The sequence below is a fragment of the Schistocerca serialis genome, chromosome 7 (genome assembly GCF_023864345.2).
Source record: "Schistocerca serialis cubense isolate TAMUIC-IGC-003099 chromosome 7, iqSchSeri2.2, whole genome shotgun sequence".
Classification (NCBI taxonomy): domain Eukaryota; kingdom Metazoa; phylum Arthropoda; class Insecta; order Orthoptera; family Acrididae; genus Schistocerca; species Schistocerca serialis.
The window spans coordinates 604190590-604213252 of NC_064644.1; the positions used below are offsets into that span (position 1 = coordinate 604190590).

Genomic DNA, 22663 nt, shown 5'->3' on the forward strand with positions numbered 1-22663 from the left:
CAAACCCTTACGAGACAGACCAAATAGAGTTTGGGAATCAAGACCACACACTTTGTGCATTCGGAATCGAAGGCAGGGCGTCCCTCGCCGCATTTGCTACGATGGCGATTTGCTACTTCTGCAGAAGCGACAACGACGACGACGACGACGCTCGCGAGAGGCTTTGTGATATTTGAAAAACACATGTAAAAAATATAATTCAGACTGCCTCCTCCCACCTTACGCTGTACCGCTTTGGCAAATGCTTATACTGCGACAATCACATCTGAGAGTAATTCTAAATAAAACACCAGTCGCTAATTGTTCGTCGTTCCAGATACTGCTTGCTATACGGCCACGACGCGCAACTGATTTCCAAAATTCGTTTGCCTCCTGTGAGGATCGAACTCACGACCCCTGGTTTACTAGACCAGTGCTCTGCCACTGAGCTAAAGAGGCGCGGCCTAGCGATAGTTTTGCGTACTTCGTGCTTACGGTCGTCTGGATCATCAGGCTTCAGCTGACAACACTTCATATTACCGACTAATATTTGCAGCTATGGCGCACCATTACTGATTGGCTACACATCTCACACGTAACCGATGTGCTCTCCAACCAACACCACTTACATTTCAGAACATGTCTTTCACACATGTCTACGAAATCACCTTCACCTTCAGATACAGTTTCCTGGCGACTGATGGAAACGTAGGCAAAGTTTTAAGTTGCTATTTCCATTACGTCACATTAATCAGAAAAACGGTAATTTACATCTGCAGCGGAACAAAATTCCGTTTCGCCCAGCGTGGGGCTCGAACCCACGACCCTGAGATTAAGAGTCTCATGCTCTACCGACTGAGCTAGCCGGGCTGCGTCGGTGACCACGTGTCGGGTCGCACGACACACAGTACTCGTTTGGGTGGGGTGGTCCCATACAGAAACTCTCCATGCTGCCTAATGTTTTCCTAGCGTCACACACATCACGTAGTTCAGTTTTATTTCATAATCATTTCTGAGGGGTACAGCAATTGCATGAAAACCTGCAGCGCTAGTGGTGTCAAAATTAACACACATACTTGATTTGACTCAGAAGCCGAACGGGTTACTTTCCGACGCTGTCTTAGATGCGCAAGTGCCAGCCAAAACTCGCGGTGACGGCACTCAGCCGACCATTTCGCTAGATAACACCGTTCTGGTTGTGTGTGTATCAAGCTCCAGTGCATCTCCAAGCAGGAAATGGACAACAGCAACATTCCGACGATTTCGTACTGCTCAATAGCTACACTAAAACGGTGTGTTTCTTTTGCAGAATTGGAAAAACACGACCGTGACAGGATTCGAACCTGCAATCTTCGGATCCGAAGTCCGACGCCTTATCCATTAGGCCACACGGTCACTGACGACCAAGCATTGCTTACATTCGTGTCATCTCGAAACGCTCATACCGCTGAGGAATTGTCTTTTCGTTCTACACAGCCGCTGCCTCTTGCTGCTTCCCACCCATTCGTTACATTCAAACCCTTACGAGACAGACCAAATAGAGTTTGGGAATCAAGACCACACACTTTGTGCATTCGGAATCGAAGGCAGGGCGTCCCTCGCCGCATTTGCTACGATGGCGATTTGCTACTTCTGCAGAAGCGACGACGACGACGACGACGACGACGACGACGACGCTCGCGAGAGGCTTTGTGATATTTGAAAAACACATGTAAAAAATATAATTCAGACTGCCTCCTCCCACCTTACGCTGTACCGCTTCTTTTTTTTTTTTTTTTTTTTTACTTTATTGTTATTTTAAAACCTGTACAACAGGCAGGCTGTCAGCAGCACACTACGCTGCTCTTCAGCCATAGAAGACACAAGCAGCAAAAACAGGGAGAAGACACATAAGTCACAGAGCGGCGGGCAATAAAACAGGAGACACATAGAGACAATCACGGAGCCGTTCACACTCGTCGATAATCCACACTGCTAGCTGATGAGACGACCCACAACCACTGAAGATGATGATGGCACTGGTGAACGATGGAGGGGACGATGAACACTAAACACTAAACACTAAACACACAAAACACTGATGGCGGCGACCTCCGGCGCGCGAATGTCCACGTAACGTGTGCGAGTCCGGGGACCTGCCAAGAGGGGTAGAAGGGGGAGGTGGGGGAGAGGGGAGAAAAAGGATGCCAATGGCTGAGGAGTCGGGGGCAGGAGGAGAGGAACAGGGGAGGGGAGGCCAGGGGGAGAAGGGGGGGAGAAAAGGAGGAGGGAGGGAAAAGGGAGAGGAGGGACGGAGGGTGCCCGGAGGAATAAGTACAGGAGGAGGGCGGGAGGATCAAAGTTGGTATGAGGGGTAGATGGAAGGGAGGAGCGCATCATCAGGGAGGGGGAGCTGGCGGAAGCCACCTTGGGAGAGGGTAAGGAGGGTGGAGAGATGGAGACCGGGTGGGACGTGCGAATACAGGCGCGGCAGCGGGCGGGGGTGGGAGAGGATCGGGGAGACGAGCGGGTGAGGAGGATCGAGTTTGCGGGAGGTGTACAGGATCTGTATCCTCTCAAGGAAAAGGAGGAGGTGGGGGAAGGGGATGAGATCGTAGAGGATCCGCGTGGGGGAGGGGAGACGGATGCGATAGGCGAGGCGGAGAGCATGGCGTTCAAGGATTTGGAGGGATTTATAAAAGGTAGGGGGAGCGGAGATCCATGCCGGATGGGCATAACAAAGGATGGGGCGGATGAGGGATTTATAGGTGTGGAGGATGGTGGAGGGGTCCAGACCCCATGTACGGCCGGAAAGGAGCTTGAGGAGACGGAGTCGGGAACGTGCCTTGGCTTGGATTGTCTGGAGATGGGGAGTCCAGGAGAGGCGACGGTCGAGGGTGACGCCAAGGTACTTAAGGGTGGAAGTGAGGGCGATGGGACGGCCATAGACGGTGAGATAGAAATCAAGGTGGCGGAAGGAAGGGGTGGTTTTGCCTACAATGATCGCCTGGGTTTTGGAAGGATTGACCTTGAGCAACCACTGGTTGCACCAAGCGGTGAACCGGTCAAGATGGGATTGGAGGAGGCGTTGGGAGTGCTGTAGGGTGGGGGCAAGGGCAAGGAAGGCGGTGTCATCGGCAAACTGGAGAAGGTGGACGGGGGGTGACGGCGGCGGCATGTCCGCCGTGTACAACAGGTACAGAAGGGGGGAGAGGACGGAGCCTTGGGGCACACCGGCAGAGGGGAAAAAGGTGTAGGAATCGGTGTTATGGATGGTGACATAGGAAGGACGGCGGGAGAGAAAGGAGCCGATCAGACGGACGTAGTTGATGGGAAGGGCGAAGGTTTGGAGCTTGAAGAGGAGACCGGAATGCCATACGCGGTCATATGCACGTTCGAGGTCCAGGGAGAGGAAGATTGCGAAGCGACGGGAATTAAGCTGTTTGGAAAGGAGATGAGTGAGGTGAAGGAGAAGGTCGTCGGAAGAGAAGGATGGCCGAAAGCCACACTGGGTGACGGGAAGGAGGCGGTGCTGGCGGAGATGCTGGTGGATGCGGCGGGTGAGGATAGATTCCAGGACCTTGCTGAAGACCGAGGTAAGGCTGATGGGACGGTAGGAGGAGACGGCGGACGGCGGTTTGCCAGGTTTAAGGAACATGAGGATACGGGAGGTTTTCCACAGGTCGGGGTAGTAACCGGTGGACAGGACTACATTGTAGAGCCTGGCCAGGGTGGAGAGGAAAGAGACAGGAGCTTCACGAAGGTGACGGTAGGTGACACGATCGTGACCAGGAGCGGTGTTGCGTTTGGTGCGGAGTGTAACAATGAGATCCTGTGTAGTGATAGGGGCATTGAGTGCCGTGTGTGTAATGTTGTCCAAGTACTGGAAACCAGGAGCGAGGGGAGGGACAGAGGTGTCAGTTCGATCGCGGATATCCGGGAAGAGGGAGTAATCGAACTGGGGATCGTCGGGGATGGAGAAGACATCGGAGAGGTAGGAGGCAAAGTGATTGGCCTTACTAAGGGTGTCAGGGAAGGGGTGATCATCGTGGAGAAGAGGATAGTAGGGGGAGGGTTTAGTTCCGGTAAGGCGGCGGAAGGCCGTCCAGAACTTGGACGAGTTGATTGGTAGGGTTGCATTTAAACGGGTGCATGTCTGTCGCCAGTCCCGGCGTTTCTTAGCCGCGAGCAAATTACGAATGTGTCGCAGGAGTTGCCGGTGGCGTCGTAGTGTGTCCGGGTCACGCGTGCGGAGGAAGGCACGGTAGAGACGACGGGATTCACGGAGGAGGAGAACGGCCTGTGGGGGTAAGGTAGGACGGTGGGGGTGGATGGCGACAGTAGGAACGTGGGCCTCCAAGGCCTCAGACAAGGTCTGCTGGAGAAAGGAGGCGGCATGGGTGACATCGTCAGGGTGGTGGTAGGTGAGAGGGTGGCTATCGACCTGGGTGGAAAGGGTATCCCGGTAGGCATTCCAGTCGGCTCGGGAATAGTCGTGGACATACTTAGGGGGAGGAGCAGTACGAGGGTCGGGGCGAGGGCGACGACCGTCTGAAATGGTGAGGAGGACAGGGAGATGGTCGCTACCAATAGGCTCCAGGACATCCACCGTTATGCGGCCAAGGAGGTTGGGGGAGGATAGGACAACATCAGGAGTGGAGTTGGATTCGGGACGGGTGTGCTGGGGGATGGGAATGAGGTCGCCTTGAAGGGAGGAGAGGAACCGATGCCACCGCCGTAACTGGGCAGCGGAACGACTATGGATGTTGAGGTCGGCGGCGATCACGTAGGAGGAGAAGGTACGGTCAATGTGGGAGAGGAAGTCGAAGGGAAGAGGAGCGTTGGGGCGAACATAGATGGTGGCGCAGGTAATGGTAAGGCCGGGGAAGAAGACACTAAGGATCAGGTGTTCGGTGGGGTCGGGAAGGAGAGGTTGGAGCCGAACGGGGATCTGGCGGTGGTGACCAATGGCAACTCCGCCACGCGCAATCGGGAGGGGATTATCGGAGCGGTGGAGGAGGTAGGGCGAAGTATGGACTGTGTGGTGGGGTTGCAGGAAGGTTTCATTGAGATGGAAGGCATCCACGCGGTGGGTGGCAAGGGTGTGCAGGAACAGGTTTTTGTTGGCGGGAAGGGAGCGTATGTTGTTGAAAAGGATACGTTGCTGTCGCGCCATGACTGGGATTTAAACGAGGGTGTCAAGACGGGAGAAGGTGAAATGGGCCTGGTTGTTGGAGTAGGTGGCGTACATCTTGAGTTGGAAGATGGAACGGGCAGCAAGGGAGATCTGCTGGAGGGTGTGAGGGCGCTGAAAGGGATGAACATTCTGGAGGACGATGGTGAGGAACCTGATGATGTCCTCAGCGGTGGGTGGGGGACGAAGGGAATTGCCAGGATGGGTGGGGGCGTCCAGGGGACGGACAGGTACGGTGAGTTCAGGCGTGGTTGGAGGGGGTCGGGCTTTACACTTTTGGGAGTAGGTGGGATGAGGGAGATTGCAGGTATTACAGGAGGGAGGGGATTGGAGGTTAGGGCACTGCCGGAGGAAGTGCGCCTGCCAACAATGCGGGCAGGTGGGGGCCTTGCGGCACTCAGCTGTGGGGTGTGCATTATAGCGCAGACACCTCTGGCAGCGCAGGGATTGAGGAGGGGAACGGGAAGGGTCGACCTTGTACCGCTGGTGGAAGAGGAGGGCACCCTCCTTCAGGAAACGGTCAATGGAGGGGGCGTCCTTAGAGAAAACCCGCATAAGGCGGGTGGGGCCGGCCGAGTTGAAAATGCGGCGGACCGCCCGCACCTCCAGCATGGGATGGGCCTGGAGCTCCGCCAACACCTCCTCCTCCGTGATCGACGGACTGAGCCGCGTGATCACGGCGGTGAGGGTCGGCGGGCGACGCGGGGTTTGGGGTTGGCGGGTAGGAGATGGAGAAGGAGCAGGGGTAAGGGAGGCGTTGGGACCAAAACGGGTGATGGGGAGACGGGAGAGGATGTCAGTATGGAGGGTTGGGCTGGGGGAGGAGATGAGAACAGAATCGCGGCGAGGAGTGAGGAGGGAGATGGGGGCACCAGGACAATGCTGGCGAAGGAAGAGGGTGAGGTTTCGGGCTTCAAGGAGAGAGGGATCAGGACGGGAGAGGAGGTAGCGGCAGGAGGAAGGGGGAGAGGAGGAGGATGAGGGGGCAGGGACAGGCGGGGAGACTTCCATGGCATCATGGGTGGGGGAAGGAGGACGAGGCGCAGCCTTTTTGGAAGCAGAGGAAGCAGGGGTGCCACCGGGGCGCTTGACGGCGGTGGAGGAGGTGTGGGGGATGGGAACAACGGGAATGTGGCGGGGAGGGGCAGGTCCCGGGGCCGGAGTCGGCGCCGGAGATGGTGATGGTGACGGTGAAGGCGACGGCGACGATGACGATGACGGTGGCAGTGGCGGCGGTGATGGCGAAGGTGACGGGGAGAGCTGGGCATGGGCAGTGGCCCGACGGGCCGTCACCCGAGCCGGAGCTGCAGTGACAGGCTGGGGGAGTGGGGGGAAGGGATCAGAACAAGAGGAGCGGGAGGAAGAAGTGGGAGAGGGGGCGACAAAGATAGAGGGTGAAGGGAGAGTGAGGAGAGGTGGAATGGAAGGAGGGGGGTGGGACTGGGCACACCAAGTTATAGTGGTGGAGGCGGCGGAAGGGGAGGTATAGACAATGGCGTTGGTGGTAGTAGTGACAGTGGTGGTGGGGGCGGACATGACGGGAGAGAGAAACAAGAACGAACAGAACGAAGAGGAGCGGACAGAAACTGGGGACAGACAAAGACGTAGACAGATGAAGACGAAGACGGCCGTAGACCAGGGTCAGGACGGCGGCGATGGTGGCGACCAGGCGGCACCGGATGGGCGGCGGCGGCGGGCACCGGCGGCGGCGGCGGCGGCGGCGGCGAGCCCCCGCAGGCGGCGGCGGTGGCGGTGAGTACCGGCAGGCGGCGACAAGGCGGGGGCGGCGAGCCCCGGCAGGCGGCGACGGCGGCTGCGAGGACCGGAAGGCGGCGACCAAGCGGCGGCGGCGGCGGCGAGCACCGGCAGGCAGTATGGACGGCAAGCAGACGGCAGGGATCTTCCACGTCGAAGGCGCACCCTGAGAGTAGCCCAGGCAGTGAAACACTTCAATGAAGAAGAGAGGGAATCCAACCCTCGAATGAAGCGCTGTACCGCTTTGGCAAATGCTTATACTGCGACATTCGCCTCAATCACATCTGAGAGTAATTCTAAATAAAACACCAGTCGCTAATTGTCCGTCGTTCCAGATACTGCTTGCTATACGGCCACGACGCGCAACTGATTTCCAAAATTCGTTTGCCTCCTGTGAGGATCGAACTCACGACCCCTGGTTTACTAGACCAGTGCTCTGCCACTGAGCTAAAGAGGCGCGGCCTAGCGATAGTTTTGCGTACTTCGTGCTTACGGTCGTCTGGATCATCAGGCTTCAGCTGACAACACTTCATATTACCGACTAATATTTGCAGCTATGGCGCACCATTACTGATTGGCTACACATCTCACACGTAACCGATGTGCTCTCCAACCAACACCACTTACATTTCAGAACATGTCTTTCACACATGTCTACGAAATCACCTTCACCTTCAGATACAGTTTCCTGGCGACTGATGGAAACGTAGGCAAAGTTTTAAGTTGCTATTTCCATTACGTCACATTAATCAGAAAAACGGTAATTTACATCTGCAGCGGAACAAAATTCCGTTTCGCCCAGCGTGGGGCTCGAACCCACGACCCTGAGATTAAGAGTCTCATGCTCTACCGACTGAGCTAGCCGGGCTGCGTCGGTGACCACGTGTCGGGTCGCACGACACACAGTACTCGTTTGGGTGGGGTGGTCCCATACAGAAACTCTCCATGCTGCCTAATGTTTTCCTAGCGTCACACACATCACGTAGTTCAGTTTTATTTCATAATCATTTCTGAGGGGTACAGCAATTGCATGAAAACCTGCAGCGCTAGTGGTGTCAAAATTAACACACATACTTGATTTGACTCAGAAGCCGAACGGGTTACTTTCCGACGCTGTCTTAGATGCGCAAGTGCCAGCCAAAACTCGCGGTGACGGCACTCAGCCGACCATTTCGCTAGATAACACCGTTCTGGTTGTGTGTGTATCAAGCTCCAGTGCATCTCCAAGCAGGAAATGGACAACAGCAACATTCCGACGATTTCGTACTGCTCAATAGCTACACTAAAACGGTGTGTTTCTTTTGCAGAATTGGAAAAACACGACCGTGACAGGATTCGAACCTGCAATCTTCGGATCCGAAGTCCGACGCCTTATCCATTAGGCCACACGGTCACTGACGACCAAGCATTCCTTACATTCGTGTCATCTCGAAACGCTCATACCGCTGAGGAATTGTCTTTTCGTTCTACACAGCCGCTGCCTCTTGCTGCTTCCCACCCATTCGTTACATTCAAACCCTTACGAGACAGACCAAATAGAGTTTGGGAATCAAGACCACACACTTTGTGCATTCGGAATCGAAGGCAGGGCGTCCCTCGCCGCATTTGCTACGATGGCGATTTGCTACTTCTGCAGAAGCGACGACGACGACGACGACGACGACGACGACGCTCGCGAGAGGCTTTGTGATATTTGAAAAACACATGTAAAAAATATAATTCAGACTGCCTCCTCCCACCTTACGCTGTACCGCTTTGGCAAATGCTTTTACTGCGACATTCGCCTCAATCACATCTGAGAGTAATTCTAAATAAAACACCTGTCGCTAATTGTTCGTCGTTCCAGATACTGCTTGCTATACGGCCACGACGCGCAACTGATTTCCAAAATTCGTTTGCCTCCTGTGAGGATCGAACTCACGATCCCTGGTTTACTAGACCAGTGCTCTGCCACTTTTTTTTTTTTTTTAAGAAAGAAAACAAAAGATTTTAAAACAAATCACAAATTGAAAGGAACAGGGATGTTGTGTTTATTTATTTATTTTCAATAAGGATCACTGTGTTAAAATGAACATATAGACCATTTCATCGTATAGTATGTGCATTACATAGTGAGTGGCGAGAGAAGCGTGAGGTTCATCATCAGCTGTCAAATGTGCACACCGACTGCACCCGGCACATCCCAACTGCGTGGGGGGTCAAGGAAGACTGCCTGAAGATAGTTGGCAAAGGTTTTCCGATAGTGTGACCATCTATGAACCTCACTGTGGGCTTGCTGCAAGAAATACCAAAAGTCAAGTCGCGACGTGGCAGTATCCCCATAGAGGTACGCGATCGTCCAACCTTTGATCCAGATGATCGACTGTGATTTAATAGCCGGAAAGTAGTCACTCTCCGGATGTAAGAAGGAAGCAGGTGTAATATGTTGCGGGGTCACACGGAGGTAGCAAGCCAACATCTGTCTTCCTAGGAACCAGACATCCTCCACCGCGATACAAGTTAAGCGGTGATGGTCGTCATCCACTTGGTGACATTTCGGGCATAGTGGAGTGTCCACTAGTCCAATTGCATGGAGCCGTTGGTGGGTGTTGAACTTGCCACAGGCGACAGAGAACCACAGTGCCCGAACGAAGGTAGGAAAGAATTTACGGTGCACATGTGTCCAAATCTTCGGCCAATGCAACCTGGGGTGTTTCAGTTCAATTACATTACAACTTATCCGTCGTAGCAGCCAAACATAAAAATCCTACGCGCATTGCGGTCTCGTGCGCGGAAGCTCGTTTCTGATATAACTAAGTTCCACGATAAATGTTGAGACATGCGCAAAATGTGGCGTAATGTTGCCCACCGCCACCGGAGGTGTGAGGGACGCTGGAACCAGGAGATCCAGTAGGCGGGATGTAAGGGAATCACGCCCGCTACGCCATTGCTTATACATTGTGGCTAGAAGGAGCGCCGTCGCACGGCAGTGAACATTCGTAAGTCCGAGTCCCCCCTTGTCCGTAGGGAGAGTGAGCGTTTCGTATCGCACCTTGAGGGGCAATCCAATCATCACGAAATAGCCTAGTGCTGATTGAAGTCGACGTCCGAGCGTGAGTGGTAGGGGCAGGATCTGCGAAATATGCACCATTCGAGAAACCACATAAGTGTTCAGGTACTCGACTCGCTGCAAAGGATCAAGTCGCCGTATGGGATGTTGTCGGACCATGGTACGTGTTGTCTGTAAAATACGTCGGTAGTTAACTGCTGCAGTATGTTTTACAGATGAGGTAGTCTATGCCGAGATAGCGGAATCGTTGCACATAAGGAAACGGACTGATTTCTTCCGGCGTAAGGCCCCTTCCCACCGGCATTGCCGCCGATTTGTTCATGTTCACTGCACTACCCGCGATCACACTGTGGTCCAACAACAGTTCAAGGACCGTCTTCACCTCTTCCTCAGAACGAACGAGCAGCAGGAGGTCGTCCGCATAGGCACGACATTTGAAGGAGTAGCCCCGTAGTTCCATCCCAGAAAGAGAATTGGTGAGCCTCCCAATTAATGGTTCCAACGCTATCGGGAACAGCAGCATCGAAAGAGGGCAGCCCTGGCGAATGGATCGTCGAATTTGAATGGGCCCTGCTATACGCCCATTAACCTGTACCAAGGATTGTGCGCCCCCGTAAATCCTTCTAATGAGACCAGTAAAACGGTCTGGAAAACCCATTTGTTCCAGTACAGCATACAGATAGTAGTGGCGCACCTTATCAAAAGCACTGTCAAAATCAACCGCCACCATCGCCGCTTTAAGCCGGCACTCCTCCGCCAGCGCTATCACATCACGGCATTCGCCAGTAGCTGTTTGCACATTCACCGATCCACCCGATGTCGTCTGTTCCGGAGAGAGAACGCTACGAATTAACATACGACATCGGGACGCTAGCAACCGTGCAAAGATCTTATAGTCGGCATTAAGCAGGGTGATGGGGCGATAATGTGTGACCGTAATTCCTGGCTTCGGTTTATGAACTGACGCCAGGAGACCTTCCATAAAAGCCGGTGGAATAGGCGCATCGGAATTTAACATCTCGTTGTACATTTCCGTCCATCGCGGTGCCATTTCGTTGCGAAATTCGCGATAGAATTCAGCAGGAAGCCCATCAATGCCTGGGGACCGATTCAACGCACCTTGTGCGATCGCATCATGTACTTCCTCACAGCTAATGGCTTCCAGTAAGGTTCCCGCGGCTTCCACCGTCAGCGTACGAGAGACGGACGTGGCTATTCGGTCGAGGTCATCGAAAGAGGCTGCTTCTTCCCGATAGATGTGTTGGTAATGGTCGACGAATGCAGAGACAATGTCCGCTTGACGCGTCACTCTTCGGTCTTCGCGGGTGATTAACTCCCGTACCAAAACGCGTCGTCGGTGCTTTCGTTCATTCACGACGTGGTGCATGGAAGGAATCTCGTGCCTTATCGTATCGTGACATCTGGCGCGCACCATGGTTCCCTGAAGATGTTTCCGAGCTAAAGCCACTAGTTTAGCTTTTATCCTTTTGCGTTCGATCCAGATGTCCTGTCCCGACGGGCCATCATCCTGGTCGCGCAGTGCTGCAAAATAAAAGTCGGTGGTACGGCGGCGCCATTCTGCCATTTCCCTGCTATATGAGATGAACGTACGGTGAAGCGCCGGTTTAGCACAAGTCAGCCACCAATCAAGCTTCGTCGCATACCTTCCAACCCTTCGCTCGCACATCGTCTATGTCTGAAGGATCCGTTGACAGCATTCAGGATCATTTAGATGTTGAATGTTTAGTTTCCACGGGGCCTTACTGTTCCACACCTCTCTACGGAGAAGAAGCACCGTACAGATGTAAGCGCTGTGATCGGAAAATGCCAATGGCCAGCGTTCCGCGTCCTGGACATCATTTGCATGAGCCCGTGAGATATAAATGCGATCTAATCTGCTCGCCGAATGACTTGTCACATAGGTGTATCCCGGTGCAGCTCCATGTCGTAATTCCCACGTGTCACTAAGTACAAGGTCGTTGACAACGATTCGCAACTCCTGGCTGATGTTTGCTTGCGGCCATTGGTCTTTCTGGCTGAGAACACAGTTGAAATCTCCACCAATTATTACACATTCAGAACGTCCATGGAATAGTGGAGCAATGTCTTCTGCATAAAATCGCGCCCTTTCCCGCCGCCGATTGTTTCCCGACGGTGCATAAAGATTGATGATGCGTGTCCCAAAACGTCGTGAAAGCCATTCCCCTGGCCGACGGAAGATAACACACGTTTTCCACTGGGAAGCCATCTCGCACGTAAACTGCCACTCCCATTGTGATCTCCATGTGACGAATAGGATTGGTAGCCTGCGATGTATGGGAGTGCAGCTATGTGGACTTCCTGCAGCAAAGCAATATCCACATCAGATGCCCAAACCGTTTCCTTCAATAGGTGTATTTTGGCCGGTGAACGCACGTCATTGATATTTAATGTCGCAATACGGTTCGCATGGCGTTGAATCCCACTCTGTCGAGGCGCAACAACATCTCCCTGCACCGGCGCCGGGGGCTGAGTTAGAAGACGTTCTCTCGCTCCTCCCCCTTCACCTTCAGCAATTATTAGTCCGTCTTCGTGAGTGCCGGCTGCCTCTGTATGACGTCCGGCGCCTCCTCAATATCCACATACCACATCTTTTCAGGCTGTGATATATTCGTGTCCATAGCCACAGCATCTGCGTCTGGAGAGCCAACTGGCTGTGATTTCTCTTCAGCATCACCACGTCCCGGTACCGTCAATGTGACAGACCGCTGTGGGTCGGATCGAACAGTTCCCAGTGCCCCATCCTGTTTCGTAGAGGCTGTTGTGTCGTCTTGGTCCACAGGCACATCGTCGTCGGGGCAAGGGGAGTCATCCCGAGGAGATGTCGTGCGACGCCGCCGTTTCCTCCTTTTCGGGGAACGCTGTTTGCGTGATCTTCCGTCCGTGTCCTCAGATTGCAGGGAATCACGGCTGCCCGACAGAAAAGCATCCGTAGGAACTGGAAGTGTTTCGAGTCCCATCGTTGAACTTGGCGGGAGTTCGGTCGAAACTAATGATGTCGTCTCAGAGTGCGTTTCAGATGGAACAGCATCCGTAGTGGCTGGAACTGCTTCTTGTACTATCGGTGTGCTGGGTGGGAGTTCAGTCTCATCTGATGTTGTCGCCGTAGATTGTATGCTCGACGGAGCAGCATGCTCTGTCATCCCAACGTCGGCGACAAGGTTTCGGAGAGTGCCATCTTGATCTTCCACCGAGGCTGTGTCCTTTCGGTCATCAGCGGACGCAGTGAGGGCTTTGGCATAGGTGATCGGTAGTACTGTCATCGCCGGCGACGGCTCCCGCACATCTGAAGGCAGTTGCGTAATCCGCCCTTGCATACAGTTCGACCTGAGGTGTCCCTCCTGGTCACATCCAGAACATATACGTGGTTGACCATCGTAAATCACCACCGCCCGACAACCACCAATTGTCAGATAGGACGGTACATGCTTCTGAAGATCAATAGTGATCTGCCGCACTCCGTTAAGAACGGGGTATGTAGCGAATTGTGTCCAGCGTTCTGCTGTGTGACCATGTACTGTGCCGTATGGCTTAAAAGCCTCGATAACTTCGTCAGCCGGGAGCTCAAATGGCAGCTCAAAAACACGTATTGTCCGTATACCCAGACCAGCAAGTTCTACAGTTACCGTGCCGACATTCCCGTCACTATGGCAAAATCGGAGACCTGCTTTTGTCGCCTGTAAAATTCTCTCACACGCCGCGTCATTTACCATCTTAACATACACCGTGGGACTAACGATGGATAGGTGAATTCCGATAATATCGTTTGGCGGTATCTTGACGTCCACTCGAATGACTCGTTCCACTGCTAAAGCCTTTGGTCGTTCGTAGTCTTTGCAGAGATTGAATCGTAATGTAGTTTTCCTGTACTTGTTCTCCATGATCGGTGTTACTAGCCCGCGTGCAGAAAAGTCCACGAGTAAACAAACACTCGCACACGCCGCACAGGCGGAAGTATCGGACCTCCGCTTCGCACGGCCGCTAGCGCCGAACTTGCCACTGAGCTAAAGAGGCGCGGCCTAGCGATAGTTTTGCGTACTTCGTGCTTACGGTCGTCTGGATCATCAGGCTTCAGCTGACAACACTTCATATTACCGACTAATATTTGCAGCTATGGCGCACCATTACTGATTGGCTACACATCTCACACGTAACCGATGTGCCCTCCAACCAACACCACTTACATTTCAGAACATGTCTTTCACACATGTCTACGAAATCACCTTCACCTTCAGATACAGTTTCCTTGCGACTGATGGAGACGTAGGCAAAGTTTTAAGTTGCTATTTCCATTACGTCACATTAATCAGAAAAACGGTAATTTACATCTGCAGAGGAACAAAATTCCGTTGTACCCAGCGTGGGGCTCGAACCCACGACCCTGAGATTAAGAGTCTCATGCTCTACCGAAAGAGCTAGCAGGGCTGCGTCGGTGACCACGTGTCGGGTCGCACGAAACACAGTACTCGTCTGGGTGGGGTGGTCCCATACAGAATCTTTCCATGCTGCCTAATGTTTTCCTAGCGTCACACACGTCACGTACTTCAGTTTTATTTCATAATCATTTCTGAGAGGTACCGGAATTGCATGAAAACCTGCAGCGCTAGTGATGTCAAAATTAACACACATACTTGATTTGACTCAGAAACCGAACGGGTTACTTTCCGACGCTGTCTTAGATGCGCAAGTGCCAGCCAAAACTCGCGGTGACGGCACTCAGCCGACCATTTCGCTAGACAAGACCGTTCTGGTTGTGTGTGTATCAAGCTCAAGTGCATCTCCAAGCAGGAAATGGACAACAGCAACATTCAGACGATTTCGTACTGCTCAATAGCTACACTAAAACGGCGTGTTTCTTTTGCAGAATTGGAAAAACACGACCGTGACAGGATTCGAACCTGCAATCTTCGGATCCGAAGTCCGACGCCTTATCCATTTTTTTTTATCTCCTGCATACAATGCAGGCGCTCTACCCATCCTTTTTTTTTCCCTAATGAACCGCTGCAGGAGCAGGACGACGGGTAGGGCAGGGGTCGACACCCGAAGCCTGGCCATCCCGCCGCCACGCCCAAGCAACGTGTTCGAGTTCGAGGATCGAAGGATCAGGAAGAGGATGGAGTGGATTTGTCGATGTTGTTCTTTTTATTTATTTATGTCTTTAATTTTTATAACATTTTTCTTTTTTTTGTATTATAGATTTATTTTTGTTTCATTACAAAGAAAGATCCTACAACTGCCGTAGCCGAGCGTCCGAGTCGTCTTCTCATCTGTTGGGAGGGGTCCAGGATTCTTCTTCATTTTCAGCGTCTCATACCCGGAACGCCCCAGTGAGCAGGAGGATCCGCAAATAATGAACCTAAATAATTTGCGAAACGAGTTCTGTACTTCGGGTGGCGGCTGAAAGCTGCATGTGTCGTCATCAATAGGGACTAAAATCGAGTGTGCCTTTGGGAGCATCGCAAAATATGTAGTAAACAGCCATGCCTTTTAGCCAGTTAACGGCGTTCGTTCTGGTTGATGGAAAGTATACGACGTCGGGGCGCAATACGTCATCAGGGGAGATAGACTCCGGCAATCGCCGTAAGAGTAATGCCAGCATGCGCTGCGTCAGTAGCCAGCACTCGCTGGTCGCGGCACACGTCAGACGGTGTGCATCCGAGTCAGCGACTGAGCATGTCGGACACAAGGGGTCGTCCGTCAGATGTATGGAATGTAACCTCTGACGAGTAGCGAACTTCCCATTCACAACCACGTACCACAATGAACGCACCGTCGTAGGTAGAAAAGGCGTGTGTACCGCTCGCCACACCATGTTCCAGGCAACTTCAGGATGTCTGTGGGTGACCGTATTTACAGGTTGCCGCTGCTGATAGAGGCGATAATAGTCTTTTGTGCTGGGCTTCCGTGTCGTCGGAAGTTCTGACCGTAAGTAGCTGAAGTCAATAAAGAAGTCTCTGACGTGGGTGAGTGCAGGTGAAATGTGTCCTACAGAAACCGGGGGATGCAGAGAGTGTGGTGCCACTTCCGCTATCAGGGTGCCCGTCAGAGTGGCGTGGTCAGAGGTCCACGTGCGACGCATAGTGTTGAGATAAAGCGATCGCGCACGGTTATATACGTGAATTAAACCGATACCGCCCGCCCGCTGCGGCAGTGTCAGGGTGGCGTATCGGACTTTAAAAACCAGACCGGTGCTTACGAAATGTCCATATGCTGCTTGAAATCTGTCGGCCATCGTAGCTGTCAAGGGAAGGATATGCGCAAAATAGTTCAGTTTTGAGACAAGATAGGTGTTGACATACGTGTTCTGAGGAGCATATCCAAGCGACGCAGTTTGTTGTCCTGCAGCAGAGCACGTGTCTGGTGTACGAGCCGGCGGTACATTGCTATAGAATTGCACTCCTAAACACTTGAGTACGGGCACCTTGTCAAAGGGCACCGCCGTTGTGTGGGAAATCCCCCCTCCGACATCCATGTATTTTGTCTTCTTCACGTTGATGACGCTCCCAGCGACCGCCCCGTACTGGCGTAGCCACTGTAGCGCCATATGCATTTCATCCTCTGATCTGGCCAGGAACACCACGTCATCGGCGAATGCACCACAACAAAAGGTCACGTCCCGCAAGGAGATACCAGTTAATCGCTGCCGTAGACCATGTAAAGCTGGTTCAAGCGCTGCAGCAAATAATACACCCGACAGGGGGCACCCTTGTCGGACTGACCGTCCAACAACAATGTGACCAGACTGATAACCGTTGACCATCATGCGGGAGCGCGCTCCGTGGACCAGTCGAAGGACCACCTGTGCAGACTCCGGAGAGAGGCCCATGCGATGCAAAACTGCGCGTAAGAAGCCGTGATCGACGCGGTCGAATGCGTGGTCAAAATCTACGGCGACAAGGGCGCCTCGTATTTTGCAGGCCGCCGTCAAAGCAATTACGTCGCGGTATGCTCCTAACGCCGTATGAATGTTGCTGACACCACCTAAACATGTCTGATCGGTTTGGATGGCTTTCCCGATAGCGGTGTGGAGACGCGCGCGGAGGATACGTGCGAAGATCTTGTAGTCGTTGTTGAGGAGTGTGAGTGGGCGAAAATCCTGCCACCTACAACCACCATTCGGTTTCGGAACTGGGATCAAGATGCCTTCTGTGAATTCTGTGGGGACAGTGAAATCAGGGCGGATCAGGTCTTGAAACATTTTGAGCCACTTGTCACCCATAAGGTGGTAAAAAGTGCGGTAGAATTCCAGGGGTAAACCGTCCGGTCCAGGCGACTTGTTCGGTGTTCCACGTGCCAAGGCCGATGTCAGTTCGTCGGGTGTAATGGGCAACAGCAGACTATCATCGAGTGCCACGTCCCGAGGGGCGGGAAAATCGTGCAACAGCTCGTCAGAATCACGTACATTTCGCGGATCTTCCATGTACAAGGTCCCATAGTGTCTGGCGAACGTGTGCGCGATGTCCGTTTGTGTCACTGCGCGGCCGCCCTCTTCCGTGTTTACCGCCGTAATGAGCTGACGTTTGCGGTGGCGCCTCTCGCGCACAATGTGATACACTGACGCTGTTTCGTTGGGGATACAGTCTTGCACTCGCGCACGGATGCGGACACCGTCTAGCTGCTCTGTCCTGATGCGAAGTAGACGAGCTTTGATGCGTTGTACGGACATCTGACGTTCGGGAGACGGCGATTGCGTCGCCAGCTCACGTAACGCTGTATAGTAAAATTCCGATGTTGCCCTTTGCCAGTTCGATCTGTCACGCCCGTAGGCCATCAAGGTCTTTCGGAGGGCAGGTTTGACACATCCCAGCCACCACAGCAACGTGGAAGCATACATAGGCAGGCGCCTGATACATCGACGCCACGTGTCAGTGACTGCTCGCCGACACGCTTCCTCGCAAAGGAGGGAGACGTTCAGCGTCCACGGGCCCCTGCTGCGTCTTGTGAGTTGTCGGGGCAAGGTGACAGTGCAGATGTACGCGAGATGGTCCGTGAAGGCCGTCGGCCAGAGTTCTGCATCACGGGTTGCTGTGCGGAGGGCACGCGAGACGTATATCCGATCCAGACGACTGGCAGAATGGTTGGTAAAGTGCGTATATCCACTCTGGGTCCCATGATGCAAGAGCCATGTGTCGTGGAGCGCGAGGTCACGTATCAATGCTTGTAGAGCCGGGCATGGGACGTAATGCGGTATCTGGTCCTCGGGCCGCAGAACACTGTTAAAATCGCTGCCCACTATGTAATGGTCCATATTTCCTTGCAAAAGTGGGGCCAACTCCTCCGAATAGAAGACATGCCTGTCACCACGGTGCGAATTACCGGAGGGAGCGTAGACGTTAATGAGGCGCACTGCGCCAAGTGTAAGTGCGATGCCTCGCCGTTCGGCAAGTACGTCGCGTCCGTCGCGTCTATGCCATCTCGGAGAAGGATGGCCGTTCCTCCTGCGCCATCACCTACGGGTAGGCTGGACGTGGTGTAGCCATATAGGTCTAAACACAGCTCGGGACGGACCTCCTGGAGAAGGGCAATGTCCAAGTCTGCCGCTCTGATCATGTCGTGTAACATGCGGCTCTTGACAGTGGAGTGGACACCATTTACGTTGACTGTTCCCACACGGTATGACTGAGACATATCAAGTGGCGGAGGCAGTGTGCCGGTGCAATCCCACAAATCCCACAGTGATTTCACACACCACACACCACACAGCCACCCACCTGCATGCTGTGCATTACTGTGCCGTAGGAGTCCCTGACTGGCAGAGCCCTCCGGGCTCAATGTCAGCCATGGGCTCTGGTGGAGATATCGATGTTTTCTGTGCATCATCTGCCTCCATATCGTCTGCCCAATCACCAAGAGACGATTGTGATGTCATTGGTGGCTGGACGCTTTCACAGGAGCCCATATTTTGGGAGTCGACGCAGTGCGCCTCGTTTTCTGGGCCACCAGATTTAGGAGAGTGTTCCTTGTCTTCAGGCACCTTCTGGTGAATGATGCCACTGGAGTCCGTTGCAATTGTGGGCGAGTCAACGAAGTCGATGTCTTCCGCCGGGTTCACATTCCTGTCCTGTTCGTCAGCTGACAATCGCCTCTTCTTGTGTCGCTTGGGTGATTTTTGCTTTCGGGTCCGAGATTCGACATCCACTGGAGGGCGGGGCTCGACACAGTCTCGGTCGCTAGGAACCCCTGTGTCTGATCCCGACAGTGACGGTGGCTGGGTGCCCACGACGCTGCGGTGGGCGGAGGCTGTAGGAACCTCTGCACCGTTGCGCTGCGGCGTCGTCGACGGCGCTGACTCTCCAACGGAGCTGGCAGCGGCTTGAGGAGGTAGCAGGTTTTGATCATCCATCACATCATGTCGTGCAGCCTCCACATATGTTAGCGGGAGAGAGGTCATAGTGGATCGTTGGGGAAGTTCATTGCGGGGCACCTGAACGAGGCGGCGCTGCAGACACTCAGTTCTAACATGGCCCTCCTGGCCGCAGCCCGAGTAGGTCCTCGGTTGTCCATCATATATAACAATTGCGCGGCAGCCACCAACGAAAACATACGATGGAACGTGCTTCTTAAGTTCTATGCGCACTTGTCGTACCCCGTTAAGGACGGGGTACGTTTCGAATGTGTTCCATTTCTCCTCTGTGTGGCTCAGAACTGTGCCGTATGGCCGCAGCGCATCAACGACTACGTTGGCAGGGACTTCGAACGGTAGTTCAAAGATGCGCACGGTACGCACCCCCAGACCAGCATGGTCAACTCCTACCACGCTCAGGTTACCGTCTGCGTGACACAAGCGAAAGCCGTTTGCAGATCGTTGGAGTAATCTGTCGCAGGCCGCTTCGTCAATCAGTTTGAGGTACACTGTGCTGGTTACAATAGACAGATGAATTCCTATCAGTTCTTGTGGTTCGATGTGCATGATGTCTCGTAGAAACCGTTCAATTTCATGGGCCTTCGGTCTCGTGTACGATGCGTTGAACGTTAGTTTGACTGTAGCTTTTCGATATGAGAACGCCATGTCGGGTCGGTACAGGTACTATACGGCAAGACAACGACGTGACCGCGCGCTAGCGGGTAAACAGCAACACCTGCGGAGCACTGCCCGGCGCGCCGAGCCCGTCCGCACGGTAACACGGCTGAAAGCCGACTGAATGCTTTATCTGCGACATTCGCCTCAATCACATCTGAGAGTAATTCTAAATAAAACACCTGTCGCTAATTGTTCGTCGTTCCAGATACAGCTTGCTATACGGCCACGACGCGCAACTGATTTCCAAAATTCGTTTGCCTCCTGTGAGGATCGAACTCACGACCTCTGGTTTACTAGACCAGTGCTCTGCCACTGAGCTAAAGAGGCGCGGCCTAGCGGTAGTTTTGTGTACTTCGTGCTTACGATCGTCTGGATCATCAGGCTTCAGCTGACAACACTTCATATTACCGACTAATATTTGCAGCTATGGCGCACCATTACTGATTGGCTACACATCTCACACGTAACCGATGTTCTCTCCAACCAACACCACTTACATTTCAGAACATGTCTTTCACACATGTCTACGAAATCACCTTCACCTTCAGATACAGTTTCCTTGCGACTGATGGAGACGTAGGCAAAGTTTTAAGTTGTTATTTCCATTACGTCACATTAATCAGAAAAACGGTAATTTACATCTGCAGCGGAACAAAATTCCGTTCCGCCTAGCGTGGGGCTCGAACCCACGACCCTGAGATTAAGAGTCTCATGCTCTACCGACCTTTTTTTTATTTTTTTTTATTTTTTTTATTTATTTATTTTTTCTTTTTTTTGTGGGTCTCCTTCCTCCCCTTCAACCTATCCTTACACTCGCCAGAAGTTGCCTTTTCGGCCTGGCTTCATCGCCATTGAAAGAAATTTTTCTGCTTCACGATGAAATGAATTTACTTCTTCTGTAAAGAAAAGAATCTTGTTTTCCTTGTAATCATGCCCCTGCGTAATGTTGTTATTCATGACGAAAGAAAAAGACTTCTTCTGTAAAGAAAAGAATAGTGTTTTCCTTGCAAACATTCCCCTGCTCGTCCTCCAACAAGGTGGCACTGACTCAGCTGACACGCGATCCTCAAAACTCGTCTTCTCGAAATTAATATGCCTTCACTTTTTATATCCCAAGCATTAAATCTTGGCCTCGGTCGTTAAGTGATCCTTTCTTTTTCGCCCGGGTTGCCTTCTCGTAGTTGTGAGGGCAGACGTCGCTGAAGTCCGCAGACCGTCCTGTGGTGTGCTGGAGTGTGATGGTAGGAAATGTTCCTTCGGAGAAAGTGACATTCACAACGTGAGTCACAAACTGAAAACTTTCACTCGACTATCGGTGATAGTACAAAACGAAGTCCTAATGTAAGCAAGAAAAAAAAGTACAAGTACAATCATAGTGCACTTGGGTTTTAAAAACTGAACACCTGTTCGGTGATCCTTCTGTTCGTCTAGCATCCTCTTATAAGTCCCTTAATAGTATGTGTGTCATATAGTCACTAGTTGTAACGCCTCGATATAATTGGCAAACTTTCGCTTACATTTTGGGTGCCTCATCAGTAACTTAGCCTGTGTGGCTAGGTATACTCTGTAGCCCATGTATGTCCGGTCTTCCTGGGCATTAATGACGTAGTGCAGTGTGTGCGCTGCCAACCACGTCCACGTGTTCTTTTTGGTTACCGGATAGTAAGTTCCATCCGGTTGGAGAATCGATGTTAGGGAGATGTTCTGTGGTGTTGTCCTGCAGATCAATGCCATGGTCCTACGACACCAGTTCAAAATATGGCCGTTCTCACCACAGGCACAACGGTGTTGTAAGGTGTCGATGACATTACATTCTCGACACTTGTCTGACACCGACAGGTGTATTTTATGGAGTCGTTCTCTAGTTGGTATTGTCTGATTGACAATTTTATACCAAGTAGATCGGACGTCAGTGCCTAGAACACTGTTATTGATGTTTGTCCAGATTCGAGTCCAATCCGTAGAGGGGTACTTCGTCACCGTGCGGTTGGCTCTTCCAGTTTCGTCCATCAGATGATATAGTTGAGCAGACGTTAGATCACTTAATGGAGCACTCGATTTCGACTTCAGGTAGCTGGCTTCTAAGAGAAACATCCTGATATGATTCGCCTTATAGTGCACTTCCCCCAGGTTTATTGGTATTAGCATGTTGTATGGTTGATATGTCCTTATGGCCATACGAAGTGCGCTGTCGGGGTATTTGTGGCACAGCTGCAGTGTATTACGTACGAGGAGAGCCTTGCATTTCGTTGGGACATCTATTAGACCCAGGCCCCCTTCCGCCGGAGGGAGAGTGACGACGTTGATCCCCACCTTCAATATCTCACCCCTCCAAACATACCATCCGACTGCCGATATGATGCCCCTGGCAATAGTGTCTACCACCGGGAGAACCTGCCCAACATACCGGATTTTGGAAAGAATCTTGGTATTGATGAATTGAACTCGTTGAAGCAGATTCTGTTCTCTGCCTTTATTTTGTTGAAGGCAGGCTTTCGTGATGGCCAAGAGTTCTTTCCAATTGACTGCCGTTGTTCTTAGAGGGCAACTGCTCATTTTTATAGCTAGCAGTCTGACAGTCTCGCACAACCTGTAGGGACAAGTTCCATCTGTCGGAAAGCCTCCCCCAATCGGCAATAAGCTGGTC

At 52.6% G+C, this 22663-nt stretch overlaps 8 non-coding genes across 8 annotated transcripts; all 8 read right to left on the reverse strand.

The window, feature by feature from the left end:
- Positions 1-366: 366 nt before the first annotated feature.
- Positions 367-438, reverse strand: Trnat-agu (transfer RNA threonine (anticodon AGU)). Its single transcript has one exon. It is a non-coding gene; the product is annotated as a tRNA-Thr (tRNA).
- A 338-nt stretch (positions 439-776) lies between these two features.
- Trnak-cuu (transfer RNA lysine (anticodon CUU)) lies at positions 777-849 on the reverse strand. The gene has a single exon. It is a non-coding gene; the product is annotated as a tRNA-Lys (tRNA).
- Positions 850-1301: 452 nt separating this feature from the next.
- On the reverse strand, positions 1302-1374 carry Trnar-ucg (transfer RNA arginine (anticodon UCG)). The gene has a single exon. It is a non-coding gene; the product is annotated as a tRNA-Arg (tRNA).
- Positions 1375-7292: 5918 nt separating this feature from the next.
- Trnat-agu (transfer RNA threonine (anticodon AGU)) lies at positions 7293-7364 on the reverse strand. The gene has a single exon. It is a non-coding gene; the product is annotated as a tRNA-Thr (tRNA).
- Positions 7365-7702: 338 nt separating this feature from the next.
- Positions 7703-7775, reverse strand: Trnak-cuu (transfer RNA lysine (anticodon CUU)). The gene has a single exon. It is a non-coding gene; the product is annotated as a tRNA-Lys (tRNA).
- A 452-nt stretch (positions 7776-8227) lies between these two features.
- On the reverse strand, positions 8228-8300 carry Trnar-ucg (transfer RNA arginine (anticodon UCG)). The gene has a single exon. It is a non-coding gene; the product is annotated as a tRNA-Arg (tRNA).
- A 6047-nt stretch (positions 8301-14347) lies between these two features.
- On the reverse strand, positions 14348-14420 carry Trnak-cuu (transfer RNA lysine (anticodon CUU)). The gene has a single exon. It is a non-coding gene; the product is annotated as a tRNA-Lys (tRNA).
- Positions 14421-20271: 5851 nt separating this feature from the next.
- Positions 20272-20343, reverse strand: Trnat-agu (transfer RNA threonine (anticodon AGU)). Its single transcript has one exon. It is a non-coding gene; the product is annotated as a tRNA-Thr (tRNA).
- Positions 20344-22663: the final 2320 nt, after the last annotated feature.